Below are 12,001 nucleotides of genomic sequence, written 5' to 3'. Positions count from 1 at the left end.
AGAAAGATCCATCAGCTTCTGCCATTCAAACATTCTAATCAGGCCCACATCTTTTTTTCTACTCTATTTTTATCCAAAATTGTTCCAGTAACTTTGCCGATTGAAACTAATGTCAAAACCAATTCCCTTCAGCAAAGTGATTAAGCATTTGACATCTAATGCCTTAATCCTTTCTGTAACACCTTCCTTGAAAAGTCCAACCGTGAAATATCACCCGAGTGAGCCGAACCCTCACCACCCTTATACACCAAAAGTGAACAAAAGTAACGGTGCATGCCGACCCTACAGGCCGCCATGGCCGTTACAAATGTGTCAAAAGCAAAGTAAACCTAAACCAAAACCTCTGCTGTGCACCAAACCCACCAAAACCCTATTCCCTTAATCTTACACTTATACAAAAACTCCACTCTCGACTTCTGGGTTTAACCCTTTACATCTCGAACACTGGTTAGAGACTCAGTGTGTCCCAGGCTCAGCGGTTATATAGGACAGGACTCGGCGAGCTGCAGGTGAAACTCGTTGTTCTGTGCTCCCCGTGCGGAATGCGCGTCTCCTCCCTCCAGACTCATCAAACCGCCTTCATACTCTACAGCGGGAAAAAAAAACTCCCTTTACTGTCTTCATACAGTACATCCCTCTTAAATCCCAGAAACACAGAAACTCCAGGGCGTTTCTGTGAGTCAGTACTAGGTTTCTCTGTTCGAGGTTACAAGCAGAAACAATAAAAGCGCTGAAAGCAGGAAGTTATTTCTCCTCGTAGGCATAGATGTGTAAAAATAAATGTTCTGATTCCTAAAACCTAATAAAATCCATGTAAGTCTCCTTTTCATCCCCAATGCATATAACTGAATAGAAACCAGTCAAGTTCAGCTACTTTTCTGATGTATATGAATACACTAGTTCTGGTGCAGCTCTTACAACAAAGATACTTAAGAACTTTTTTTTCATACGAGCTCTTGCCTTTTTTAAATTGAATATTTTTTCATTTCAGTAAATCACACGAAACACCAGCAACACTCATTGTAAGCATCTGACCAATCACATTCCTGAATTTTAAACCCATTTAGTATTTATTTTTAACTTGTTTTATTTATTTTTTTTAAATTTTAAAACCTGTTTTAAGTATTCTTGCCATTTTTAGCATATTGCAAGTGGATTTTTTCAAATATTTTATTTTTTAAATCATATCAACCCATTGTAAGTTCCCATTGATAATTCCTGAGCTTTATAACTGTGTATTATTTCTTTTTACCTTTTTTAATTTTTTTATTATTTTACAGAGCTTTTTAATATATTGTGAGCATTTTAGTGTCATTTTAAAATAGGACTATCAATGCTCCTGACTTTGAAACCTGTATTTATTCTGAGATTATTCTCTCCACCTGCAGATGAGGGAGGTATTTGATTTTAAATTTGTTGATTTGGGGGGGAAATGTACATTCATTTCCTTGTATGTATCACCAGTGGGAAACTTTTTTTGGATGAATTGCAATCTTTACTTCAAGGCCTTCAGGCTGATATAGAAATGACGGGAGATTTAAATGACACATTTGATAAATCAGACAGGAACAGCATAACATCTAAAATGGCAGAACCCTCTAAAGTACTGAAAAAATTCTGGCACATTCATAATAAATACAATTTATTTAATTTAAAGCATAAAATTTGCTTTAAAAAGAAAACCACAATTTGTACGATATCATATTTCAATATCGACATTCAGATGAAGAATTTGAGGATTTGAATATCATTGAAAAGTACATCGATTTTGGGACAATGTTTGCATCTGAATAATCCTTCCTCCTGGAGAGAAGGAAAAAAAAGTTTTGAGTCTCAGTCTTCAGGATCCCCCCCAAAAAACGTGCAAATTTGTTTCCGATGTATTTTGGATAAAGATATAACTCTCATAGAAGATACATTTTATCAGTTGAATGCAGTCGATACTTTCGACTTTTTATATGATGATAGGACCTACATTTAGGGCTCAGTACTGATAACACTGCTGCTATTGATGGAGTAGAAATAAGTGATGTACTGGCAGTTTTTTTTCTGAGGCAAGAGGTCCTAGAACACCTCCTATAAAAATGTTAAGGTTCAGAGCAAGAAATATTTTTCCACCTCACCTAATGCTATTGCATTAACGAGGCTGAAGTTGGCTTCTTATTCGCCAGCTGCTGCTTTGTGTTTTTCGTTCCATCTTAAATGCTACTGCTGTGATGTTATGTCGTCTTTCGCCTGTAGATGGCTCTCTACAGTCATTTTAAAAAATACTTATCCGGATGTATTACTGTACATTTCCCCAGTAAAGGGGAATATGTAAGTAGAGACTGTCCAAATTGCATTTTTGTAAGAAACACATTTCAGAAACACAACTCACAATAAAACAAACTGGCATGTTATACCACGAGTAAATAAGACAAAGGCAAAACGTAAATTCACTGGCACTTTCTGCATATTTTCCACGACCTTGCCTTCTGATCATAAAAAGACTCAAACTCTTGCATTTTACAAGAAATTTTAATATAGCAGTTTTAAATGGGACATTTAGAACATGGTATATGAGACTATATGGTTAACTGAGGATGAGCAGAGGGTGATCGAACCTACCTCCTGGTTATAAAAATTCTGACACAGATGTGTGAGAGACAATGGAAAAGACTATCAAAATCCTGAACTTCAGGACATTGTACTGTACCGTTTTTTAAATACAACCCTCTGAACATGGCATGAGAGAATACATTGTCAAATGGTAAATGCAATGTTTGCTATATTTCTAGGGCCCTCCCTCCTGATTTTAAAATCGTCTCATATTTCTGACATCAAGGTGTGAGACACAATATAACAGACTGTCAAAATCCTGAACTTCAGGACATTTTATGATACCATTTTAAAAATATGACCCTCTGAGCATGGCATGTGAGAAAATGGCATGTGAGAATGCATTGGGAAAAGATGAATGCAATTTCTGCTGAATTGCTATGGCCCTCCCTCCTGATTACAAACTCGTCTCACAATTCTGACACTGAGGTGTGAGACACAATGTAACAGACACTATTAAATTGTGAAGTACAAGAGATTATACTGTTACATTTTTTTTTTAATATTGACCCTCTGGCATGTGAGGACTAAAAATAGCACACATTCTGCGAATTTGCTTTGTCCCTCCTTCCTCGTTACCAAAACATCTTAGTATACCGACACTAAGGTAAATGTCTCTAAATCCAGAAGTTAAGTTGTCAAAGTATATCGGAGTCAACCGATACTGATAAGGTTCTGCTGATGCTGAGCCCGCAGCCTTCACCATAAGGTCCAATTCCCCAAGCCTGCTGACCTTATATGTCCATCCCTTTGCAGTATAGAATGAAAAAAACTCCAATAGATATCGGCCACTGTTGGCGATTTTCCTTTAAGATGGAGTGTATCACTTTCACTGAGACCGAGAAGTGTTAAGCTGTACATGAGTCTTTGTGGCTCAGTTGTTAACCAAAAGGGTGGTGGTTTGAGACCTCCCTGGGACGCTATGAGCCTTTTAATGAACACACCCTCTTCACTTCATTTCTCCATGGCCGGTCTTGTACCGCAATCAAATACAGAGCCCGTAGGGGGCAGTAAGCCCGCATATATAGCTCACTGTGTATATAATGAAGAAGCGGAGGTTAGTTTCTCATCTGCATGTTGCAGAGCCTTACGCAACTCATACCAACAGTTGGGGTTTGATCCCTGCACGGGCTATTAGTTGAAAGACCATTGTAAATGACGTGTAACAGATTTATCCAGCTGGGTTTTATGTTTCATACTAAATTGCTATCTTGAAACCAAAATAATTAGAAATATGGAACACAACCGTTGTTCCCCATGAAGGAAAGCTGTTTTACACTGACGTCACCTCTTTTTATTTAATCCAGATTTTAAAAACAACTCCGACCTATCAAAGGAAAATGTTACACAAAAGTTGGAAAGCACACTCTGAATCCATCTGTATATTTGATTTCCGCAATCCGTTCAAGGCTGCCTATGTTAATCGTAAGTGTATAGATGAAACATTTAATATATTGTTCAGTTCAAATCAAAATGCTTTACTACTACAAGAGAGAAGTATAGTATGGAGGATGCGACAAATGTGTGATTTCTTGGAAGAAAACTACTTTTCTTTGCGTTCGAAATTAATTCGAAACAATTGACACACAAACCCTTTGTCTTTTTTAAAGAGATTATATCTTTAAACAGACAAATATATAAAATGTGTTTTTTTTACCTAGAGATTTTGGACAGGGGCGATGTATTACTAGTAGAGGCTGCTGACTAACACTGTACTGTCTGGAGATCAGCTCCATTTGCAATAAAAAAACGTGCGTAACAAAGCTGGAGAGCAGCTGAACTTGTGCTCAGTAGTCAGTATGGTGCTGAGGGTTCAATACTGTCGTTGTTGTATTAGCACGAGCTGCACAGGCTCTGAATCAGACCATTTCAATTAGTCTGATCAGTGCAGGACAAGTTAAATGTAGAATTATTGCTTTACGATGTAGGTCATGCGTTGATATATGACATGTCTCATTCCTGATTCAGCTCATGTTCCATAGGAGAGAAGAGATTCCTCCTGTTTCTCGTACAACCATATCAGAACAGAAGCCCATGTCACCCAGCTCTGATTCAAGATCGAGTTGCATCTTCAACATTTTGTTTTTGTTTCTGATCATAATTTTCTTTAGTTATGATCAATATTGAACTTTTTCTAAGTAAAACAAAACTAATCAAACATGCAGGCAGATTTTTGAAAAGTATTAGGAGTTGATAGGGCGCTCCTTCGGAATAGTCGTCAGAAAATGTGAGAAAAGGAAAGTTACGTAAACTCTCACACACAGCATTAAAGACTGGAATCTGATCATAAAAAAACTAGCTGTCTCCCCGTCGGTAATCAAACCCCGGTTTCCCGCGTGACAGGCTGGGACACAAACAACTTTGCTAACTAGGAGCGCTTGCTAGCTATTAGGAGGCATTTACTCTTAAATATGTTACTGTTTTGGGTTTCGACTTTAATTTTCCCGATACCAGTTTTTTACAAAAGTAAAGGCACATGGCACATGTGTGGCACATCACGTCCGAGTTTAGTGACAACTACCTCAGAGATTGTAAGCTGGGTAGTTTCAGATCACTTTTTTTTAAAGCTTCAAGCAAACCCGAATACCTTTGTGTAATCGTTTTTCATAAAGTGTCATTGTATTGTAACGCCCTCGCCTGGTGGTGAGGAGGAAGCGCCCCTAGGCGCTCGTAGTACCGCTGGGCATGATGGGAGTGGTAGCCGGGAGGAGTCTGAGGGTCAGCACGATGACCAGCGGCTGACCCTACCTGTGTAAATAATGTCCTAGTAATTCTAGTGCCCTGTGTAGTCCTGTAAAAGTAGAGTGTGTTGTTAGATAATTACCACCCTAAGTGTGTACGTGTTCGTCAGTCTCCTCATGTGTGTGTAGATCGTGTGTTTGGTTTTGGTGTGGTTGTTAAATAAAGTCAGTGCTTGGTTAATCGCGTCTCCACTGTTCTTTAGTTCTGAAAAAAAACCTGCTAACGCTACATTGGTGTCAGAAGCGGGCAGAATGAACAACTCGTGGCAGACACTACCCGATTCCGTAAAGCGCCGGCTGACGCTGAAAGTCGCAGAACCCATCGGTGGCGCACATAGGGAGCCTGAGCAACTCCTGGGTGCGACAGGTGGCCACAGCCCTTACCAGGGCTACCCAGTAGTGGTCCCGCCAGTAGAATTGGGGCGGCCGCCCCGGAGAGAGGATGCCCTCCCTGCCGGAGCCGATCAGCGATTCCCACACCCATCGGTGCGGGTGCGACCAGGTCGCTACGATGGTGAAGCGCCTTGGGAGACCTATGAGGCGCAGTTCCAGCTCGCGGCCTGGACGAATGGCTGGAGCCGGGCGGAGATGGCCGGCCACCTGGCGGCGGCGCTGGAAGGAGCGGCCTGCCAGGTGCTCCTGGACGTCCCGGAGGAGGACAGAGGCGACTACACGGCGCTGGCAGCAGCCCTCCAGCTGCGCTTCGGTGTAGAGGAGGCGCCGGACTTGATGCGGGAGAGGCTGGCCCTGCGGCGGCGCCGACCAGGAGAGCGACTGGGCCCGGTCGCCGCGGATGTCATGTTCCTCGCCCGCCGAGGATACCCAACTTTCCCCCGGGAGGCGCAGCGGGAGATGGCTCTCCAGGCCTTTCTCAAGGCCCTCTCGCCTGAGGAGCTGCGGCGCCACGTGCAGCTGGCCACGCCAACATCGCTAGAGCAGGCCTTGGCCCTTGCTACACGGGCTGAGGTAGTGTTCGGGGTGACTGGAAGCGCCAGCAGACGCAGTGCGCCCTGCCGGCTGACCGAGACGGCGAAGGAGGAATCCAGCGAGGGGGAAGAGGAGCCAGCCCGTGCAGCGACCGCCGCGGAACAGCCCCACACGCTGATTTGCAACCGCTGCGGGAAGAGAGGACACCGAGCCCGGTTCTGCCGGGCACCCGAACCTCGCTCTCCCCGATCGGCGTCGGGAAACAGGAACGGGGCGGCTCAGCGCGGGGAAGGCCGCCCTTTGAACACCTCAACCCCCGCTCCGGAGAGCGCTGTAAAAACCGGCGCCCCTCACGCCACCGTGGGGCGAGTCGGCTGTAGCCGGGGCCTCTACCTCCACTGCCGGATTGAGGACCAACCCTGCCTGGCCCTACTCGACACCGGTTCATCAGTAACCCTACTCCGGCCGGGCGTCCTCCCCGACACCGAGGACACCAACCCCCCAGGATGGGAGGCCTCCGGCCTCCGGCCTGCGGCTGAGGACCGTGACGGGACAGCTCGCTGCAGTCCAGGGGAAACGGGTGCTTGCCTTCCGTCTGGGTGCAGCGACGGTGCGCCACCCCTGCTACCTTGCACCCATCCAGGAGGACTGCATTCTGGGGCTGGACCTACTGCAGCGAGTGGGGGCCAGGTTGGACTTGGACCGGCAGGAGTTGGTGTGGCAGGGGGAGCGACTGCACCTGGTGGAGGGCAGGTCCGGCGAAGGCCGAGGGACGCGGGCTTGCCGGAGCCGGGGGAACAAGAGGCGGCGGCGGCGGCGGCGTCAGTCGCCGGGGCAGACCAGGCCTGCGAGCCGGGGAGCGAGCGTGCCGGATCCTGCCCCTGAGTCGGCCGGGGGGCCAGACAGGGCGGCGGTGGGGGCCGAGCGTTGCGTGGAAGCGAGGCGTGCCGTTGAGGACCTCTTCCAGCGGAGCTGCGAGGGCCTCGATCAGGACCAGCGGCAGCGGCTCCAGGAGCTACTCGCCCAGAACAAAGACCTCTTTGCGGCGAGGGATGAGGACTGCACCCGCAGTGCCCTGGTCCAACACGAGATCAACACCGGCGACGCTCGGCCCATCCGCATCCCACCGGGACGCATGGTCCACGCCAAGCGGACCGCCGCCGAGGAAAAGATCCGGGAGATGGCCGCAGCGGGGGTGATTGAGCCCTCCGCGAGCCCGTGGTCGGCGCCAGCCGTACTGGTTAAAAAAAAAGACGGCTCGTGGAGGTTCTGCGTCAACTACCGCAAGCTGAACGAGGTCACCCGGAAAGATTCCTACCCCCTGCCGAGGATAGATGACGCCCTGGACTACATCACCGGGTCGACCTGGTTCAGCTCCCTGGTCCTCCGCTGCGGCTACTGGCAGGTACCGCTTGCTCCCGATGCTCGCCCGAAGACGGCCTTTTCCATCGGCCAGGGCCTCTGGCAGTTTACTGTCATGCCTTTTGGCCTGTGCAATGCCCCGGCGACGTTCGAGAGGCTGATGGAGAGGGTGCTGGCATCGGTCCCGCGGAACCAGTGTGTGTTGTATCTGGACGATCTGCTGGTTCATGCACGGAGTTTCGACCAGGCCTTGACGAACCTCCAGGCGGTGCTGGCCTGCATCCGCCGTGCTGGCCTGAGGCTCAACCCCCGCAAGTGCGAGCTCCTGCGGCGGGAGGTGACCTTCCTGGGACATGTTGTTGGACCGCGAGGGGTGGCTACGGACCCAGGTAAGGTCGCCGCAGTGAGGGGCTGGCCGACTCCTTGCACCATCGCGGAGCTCCGCAGCTTTCTGGGGTTGGCCTCGTACTATCGGAGGTTCGTCCGGGACTTTGCCAGCATCGCTGCCCCACTGCACCGCCTCACCAACAAGGGCCGCCGTTTTGACTGGGACTCGGGCTGTGAGACTGCCTTTGGCTGGTTGCGTGAAGCTCTGGTGGGGGCCCCCGTGCTGGCCTACCCCGACCCGCGGTTGCCGTATATTCTCGACACCGACGCGAGTGACTCGGGGGTGGGGGCGGTGTTGGCACAGGAGGGGCCGGATGGGGAGCGCGTAGTGGCTTACTATAGTCGGGCTCTGACTAGGCCTGAGCGGAACTACTGCGTGACCCGTCGCGAGCTGCTGGCGGTGATGGCGGCGGTCCACCACTTCAGGCCGTACCTGTTCGGGACCCGGTTCCGGTTGAGGACCGACCATGCATCCCTCACCTGGCTGCTCCACTTTAAGGAGCCAGAGGGGCAGATGGCGCGATGGATAGAGATCCTGCAGGAGTACGACTTCACTGTCGTGCACCGTGCGGGGTCTCGCCATCTCAATGCCGATGCTCTCTCGCGGCGCCCCTGCGAGGCCGCGGACTGCCATCACTGCGCCCGGCGGGAGCAGCGTGAGGAGGCTGTCCGCGCCGTGGCGGGGGTGAGCGCCGCGGCCATGGCCCGGGAGGGGCCGCTGGGGGTGGGCCTGCCAGACCTGGCGCAGCGTCAGGCAGCTGATCCTGACGTGGGGCCGGTGCTCCGCTGGAGGGCAGCAGGAGTGCGGCCTACGCGAGAGGAGCTCGCCCCGCACTCGAAGTCCGTCAAGGCCCTCTGCGCCCTGTGGGAGGCCTTGGAGGTAAAGGACGGGGTGCTGCGCCGGGGGTGGCGGGTACCCTCCAGTGGCGAGGTACGGTGGCAGCTGGTGGTGCCTCGGTTGCTCTGCGGGGCGGTGCTCCGAGCGGTGCACGGCCAGCCGGGTGTGGGGCACTTCGGCGGTAAAAAAACCCTGCAGCGTCTCCGAGGCCATTTTTATTGGGGTCTTTGCCACCGGGACGTGGAGCGGTACTGCCGAACGTGTGCAGTGTGCGTGGCGCAGAAGGGTCCCCCCGAGCGCTCTCGGGCCCCCCTCCAACAACACCAGGTGGGGGCTCCTATGGAGCGGGTGGGGGTGGAAGTTTTGGGCCCGTTTCGGCGCACCGAGGCCGGGAACCGCTACGTCTTGGTGGCCATGGATTATTTTACGAAGTGGCCGGAGGCCTACGCCCTCCCGGACCAGAGTGCCCCCACGGTGGCCGATGCACTGCTAGAGGGGATGTTTGCCAGGCTGGGGGTGTCGGAGGAGTTACACAGTGACCAGGGGCGTAACTTCGAGTCCCAGGTCTTCGCCAGAGTGTGCCAGCGCCTGGGGATCACACCGCTGCATCCCCAGAGCGACGGGTTGGTGGAGCGGTTTAATCGGACGCTCGCCACCCAGCTGGCCACCCTGGTGTCCCTACACCAACGGGACTGGGACCGCCACCTCCCCCTTGCGCTCTGGGCGTATAGGACCGCGGTCCAGGAATCCACCGGGTGCACCCTGCCTCGCTCATGCTGGGCCGGGAAATGCGAACCCCGGTGGACCTGGTCTTCGGCCCGCCGCCCGGAGACGGGTCGGCACCACCGGCTGGACCGGACTACGAGTGGGACCTGCGGCAGCGGATGCAGCGGGTGCACAGCTTTGCACGGACCCACCTGACACAGGCGGGGGTCCGGTAGAAGCGGTACTACGACCTGCGCTGCAGGGGGCCTGCCTTCCAGCCCGGGGACTCGGTTTGAGTGTACAACCCGCGCCGCCGCAAAGGCCTCAGCCCTAAGATGGCGCCGTCGTGGGAGGGGCCCGCTGAGGTACTCGGGGTGGTGGGCGAGGTCTGCTACCGTGTCCGGTTGCGAACACGGGGTAGAGTGGTGGTCCTGCACTGAGACCGCCTGGCCCCCTACCGGGCCCGGGAGGAGGAGCCGTGTGGGGAACCTCTAGAGGAGCAGCCGGGGCTTGAGCCGGCCGATAGTGGGGCGTCCATGGGTCGCCAGCCATCACCGCGGCGCAGCGGCCGCTCACGCAGGGTTCCGCAGCAGTTAGCCGAGTACGAGTACAGCCTGAGGGGGGTGCTCGACGTCGGCGAGACGCCAGACGCTTCAGGTGGGGGCAGTGTAACACCCTCGCCTGGTGGTGAGGAGGAAGCGCCCCTAGGCCCTCGTAGTACCGCTGGGCATGCTGGGAGTGGTAGCCGGGGAGAGTCTGAGGGTCAGCATGATGAAAAGCGGCTGACCCTACCTGTGTAAATAATGTCCTAGTATTTCTAGCGCCCTGTGTAGTCTTATAAGAGTATAGCGTGTTGTTAAGTAATTACCACCATAAAGATGTGTACGTGTTCCGTCTCCTCGTGTTTGGTTTTGTGTGGTTGTTAACAAATAAAGCTAGCGCTTGGTTTGTTAATCGCGTCTCTACTGGTCTTTTGTTCTGAAAAGAACCTATAAATATAAATATATTCATTTATTACTGGTTTCATTCATTGAGCACGGATACAATAGAGGTACAGCCATTCACTATTTGACATGTCTGCACTGGTACAGAACCTAGCAATCAGAAAACAGGTGAATCTGTCTTTAGAATTAGCACACAGTACTGAGGCCCCCATGACCAAATAAAGGCTAACCTCGATAATCAGCCTAAATAATGCAGACCACAGCAAAACAACTGACTTTGAAAAGGGAATGAATGTCCGGAAAGAGAAGTGTAACCAGCTTGAGATGCTTCTCCGGACCTCTAACTAAAAGAAACCGGGAACCAGCAGTGGCATCGACTCCTTTCGAACTAGGATCCTATCGCAGCTCGTGGTGTCGTAACTCTTCCGTATCTGATATTGGACCAAGCACATCAGGGGAGAGCGTGAACACAGTCCCCCACTACCAGAAATTATGCAGTCGAGATTCCCACATTTGGGGAATTCGCAGGGGTCAGCACAGCTGGAGTGCAATGGCCGAGCCTTGCTCTGGGTGAACCGATTTCGATTTCGATTTTTAAGAACTTTTATTTCCTTTTCACAATCAAATACAGGGCATCACAAATGCTTTACATTAATATACATACTTAAAACAGTATATATGATCACATCTTATTACATTTTGACACGGTACCAGTTACATAGCAACAATTTCTTTTTTCTGAAGCAAATCACATTCTTTACTTAAACATGATAATGTTTTTCACAGTTTCTTGAGATATTGACCTATGCTCTCTATTTCCCACAGATTTTCTGCTTCCTCCCTCCCTTCTCTCCACAGATCTCTGAGGTAATAGTTCTCTCGGGTGATGAACAGGGCCAGGCTACCTGCTGCCTTGACTGGGACCTCGATGCCTTTGAACAGCCCCATGTTCCTCACTCTCCACAGGGCGTCTTTCCCACTGTTCACCACGGCCCAGATCCTGTCAAACACGTCAGGAGGAAGTTTGACAGGAGAGATGCCGTATATGACGAAAGCAGCGGTCAGGGTAAATTGGGGCGAGAGAGCTTGCAACCAATCTTCAAACTGTGCCCAGAAGGCCTTAGCAAAAAAGCAGGACCACAGGAGATGGGTCACAGTCTCCTCCTCGCCGCAGCCCACCCTAACGCAGCGAGGGCTGGGGGTGAGGCCTAAGAACTAAGAAAGTTCGTACCGGTAAGCACTGGTGGACGACACTCCAGGCTAAATCTCTGTGAATGTTGCACAGAAACTTAGAGGATGTGTGTTTCCACACCTTCCTTGTTTGGGCTGATGTTAAAATGCCCACAGGGGTCTGCCTATTGTTCTGGGGTGCAACGAAATCTTCCAGTTTTTGGACGCTGACATCTCGGAGGGGAATATGGCCAATTGGGTGAGATCTTAGAAAACTTTTAACTGTCCCATAAATTGCAGGGCATGTGTCAGAGAGTGGGACATCCAGC

The 12,001-nt window shown here is 50.9% G+C and overlaps 1 pseudogene; it reads right to left on the bottom strand.

Moving 5' to 3' along the window:
* Nucleotides 1-10,954: 10,954 nt before the first annotated feature.
* LOC148663958 (U1 spliceosomal RNA) lies at nt 10,955-11,108 on the bottom strand (annotated as a pseudogene).
* Between the last annotated feature and the right edge of the window lie 893 nt (nt 11,109-12,001).

The sequence above is a fragment of the Lepisosteus platostomus genome, chromosome 5 (genome assembly GCF_059453375.1).
Source record: "Lepisosteus platostomus isolate fLepPlt1 chromosome 5, fLepPlt1.hap1, whole genome shotgun sequence".
NCBI classification, from domain to species: Eukaryota; Metazoa; Chordata; class Actinopteri; order Semionotiformes; family Lepisosteidae; genus Lepisosteus; species Lepisosteus platostomus.
Note: the sequence above shows the minus strand (reverse complement) of the source record. Positions and strands in the feature narration are given on the sequence as shown.